This window comes from Anomaloglossus baeobatrachus, chromosome 8 (assembly GCF_048569485.1).
Source record: "Anomaloglossus baeobatrachus isolate aAnoBae1 chromosome 8, aAnoBae1.hap1, whole genome shotgun sequence".
NCBI classification, from domain to species: domain Eukaryota; kingdom Metazoa; phylum Chordata; class Amphibia; order Anura; family Aromobatidae; genus Anomaloglossus; species Anomaloglossus baeobatrachus.
Window position 1 is genome coordinate 119,708,398 of NC_134360.1, and position 3,489 is coordinate 119,711,886.

Below are 3,489 nucleotides of genomic sequence, written 5' to 3' on the forward strand. Positions count from 1 at the left end.
AGGAGATTCAAATAGGAGAACAACTTGCAAGTGGCCACCTTAAATACCTTTTCTCATGAGTGGATACACCTGGCTATGAAGTTCAAAGCTCAATGAGGTTAGAAAACCAATTTAGTGCTTCAGTAAGTCAGTAAAAAGTAGTTAGGAGTGTTCAAATCAAGAAATTGATAAGGGTGCCCATACTTTTGCACCTGTCAAATTTTGTTTAAATGCGGATTGCACATTTTGTTAGTACAATAAACCTCATTTGAATCAAGAAATATTACTGACTCCATCAGTTATTAGATATATGAAACTGAAATAGCTGTTGCAAAAACCCAAATTGTTATAAAGAAAAAAGGTTAACATTAATATAATATTAATAACTTTTTCATATGACTGTATCTAATGAGATGTCGGTGGGGTCACGTCGTAAGTGACGCACATTCGGCATCGTTAGTGATATCGTAGTGTGTGACAGCTATGAACGAGCAGAAATACTCACCTTCTCGTTCATCGCTGACACGTCGCTCATTTTCTAAAAATCGAACGTCTGGTTGTTCATTGTTCCCGTGGCAGCAGACACCCCGGGAATGATGAACACAGCTTACCTGCGTCCCGCCTGTAATGCGGAAGGAAGGAGGTGGGCGGGATGTTTGCGTCCCGCTCATCTCCGCCCCTCTGCTTCTATTGGCCGGCCGCTGTATGACGTCGCTGTGACGCCGAGTGTCCCTCCCCCTTCAGGAAGTGGATGTTCGCCGCCCACAGCGAGGAAGTTAAGTACGTGTAACGGGGGTTTACAACATTGTGCAACACGGGCAACAAATTGCCCGTGCCGCACAAACAATAGGGCGTGTGCGATCGCACACGCGATCACACACAAAATCGACGCGTGTAAAGCAGCCTTTAGAAATACATTTTCTAAAGATCTCTTTATCTATGTTAGTGTATACAGGGACAGTTAGGCAGGGATTAGCAATATGCACATAGAACTGCTTGTGATGCTGGCTGTATATTGCACCATTCAGGTTTCCTTTAAAGAGGACCAACAGCAGGATTTTGCTTTGAGGTAATGGCAGTGCCATACAGGCACTAAAGGGTGCTTTACACTACACGCTGTGACATCGCTAGCGATTGCTAGTGATGTCGTGAGCTATAGCACCCGCCCCCGTCGTTCGCGCGACATGTGGTGATCGCTGCCGTAGAGAACATTATCACTACGGCAGCGTCACATGCACATACCTGTTCAGTGATGTCGCTGTAGCCGCTGAACAAATCCCTCCTTCAAGGGGGAGGTGCACTCGGCGTCACAAAATGGTCACCCAATAGAAGAGGAGGGGAGGAGATGAGCGGCTGGAACATGCCACCCACCTCCTTCCTTCCTCCTTTCCGGTGGACACAGGTAGGATGATGTTCGTTGTTTCTGTGGTGTCACACACAGCGACGTGTGGTGCCACAGGAACGACGAACAACCTGCGGAATGAAACACCAACGACATTATGATTAGGAGCGATGTGTCAACGATCAACGATTTTTACCGTTTTTGCGATCGTTGATCGTCGCTCCTAGCTGTCACACGCTGCAATGTCGCTAATGACGCCGGATGTGCGTCACAAACACCGTGACCCTGACGATATATCGTTAGCGATGTCGCAGCGTGTAAAGCACCCTTAAGATGCTGAATCCAGACATACCTGTAAGGCCCCCTTCACATGTCCGTTATTCCGGTACGTATGACGTCTCCTTTCATACGTACTGGAGACATGTACATATGCAGACCAATTAAAATGAATGTGTCTGCACACACATTCATGTTTTTTCTCGGATGTGTGTTTGTGTGGCGCATATGCGTGTCTGTGTGTTCTGCACGGAGACAAGTCCATTTTTCTCCGGCAGCACTGATGTCACACGGACCAAACACTGATGTGATCCGTGTGACATATTCTGGAGAAAACATGAGCCTTTGAAATATAATGATTTCCTATATTCTTATGTCTCCAGTGCTGCTGTCTTCAGAGCTGCTGTCACTTGCTTCTGGGCCCTCTCATTATGCTCATGTCGCGCCCCTGAAGCCATCAGGGAGCTACAAGGTTCTGCATCCTCACCAGTGCCGGTCACACACAAACACTTCACAAAATACCACTTTTTCCCCAATAATCCTCCATACAATGGTACAAAGCTAGGGGTCGGACCAATGGATGGCCACCTAGAGGTGGAGCCAGTCCAGTCCACTAGTTGACTAGGTGGGCGGGGCAGACAGTGGACAGTCAGTCAGAGGAGTTTCAGGAGTTGAGCAGTGAAGGTGGACGTGAGGAAACGCACTGACTAGGAGTGAACAGTAACCTGGTGCCCAGGAGGGTAGTTGCCGGTGGAGTACCCCCGAAACTACGCACCAACTGGGTACAGGACCCTAGGTCAGGTATTAGCTCCAGGCAGGCGTGATAACACCTGCACAGCGAGGGGACCATCAAGGACCTCGCTGACCCTAAAAATCCGAGACTCTGTAGCAAAGGGAGAACCAGGGACAGGACCAGAGACTACAACCCCACAGGGTTCACGCTACCGTCACACGGACAGCAGGGGAAAACCACGGGATGGGGACCTCCAGTTGCTCTACGCCACAGGGACCCACCAACCAGAGCCAGGTGCAGGGGAAGAAGGCACCAGATTACTACACTGGGACAAAGGGGACCAGAAGGTGAAACCAGCCGGCCTCAGGTGACCAGTTACCAACAGAAAGGGAGTAAATAACCAGTTGCACTGAACCCCTTGTGTGGACTACCTTCTTTCGACACCCATCACAACACCTACCCTCTGGGGCCCGGCCCTGCTTGCGGATGGTCTATCATCCAGGCTGCCATTAACACCAGCCCTAGTAGTGGATGTGACGTCCTGGCAAAACCAGGTAGTCACAAAAGTTGACCACCCTCCTTGTTACCACCAAAAACCCACACCCAGGTACAACACACAAACATTAAAGCCTAGCAACCCCCTCATGATAATAGGGTCACACCAGTGGGAGGGATCAGGCAGATGAGAACGCCCACCTAGGGATCCTTAGGTGTCAGAGGCGGGAAAACAGTAGATCAAGTTTGAAGTTGACAGTTGAGTGGAGTTGCAGTGGAAGTGGAGCTGAGCTGACAGAGAAGTGTAGTCAGGGGTAGGGGCCCTTGGACTACACGGCTAGGTGGCAGACAGTGAACAGGGCCACAGGCGACGGAGATCCGGTTGCGGGAAACCTTAAGTGGACCAGGGCAGGGTCATAGCCCGCCGGTGCCGATAGCGGGAATCCGGTCCGGAGGCCATGCATAGACGGGGTGCCTGGACCCTAGGACAAGGAAGGTTGCATGCCCCTTGTTAATCAACCAGCAGAGGACGAGGTTTCAGGCCTTGTTCTCCAGAAGCCCAGAGAGCGAAACGGAATCCCAACGCAGGGGATAGGGTGTCCGTCAGAACCCATAGATTTGCAGTTTTTTTTGTCTGCAAGAATTGAGGTACATATAAGGCACC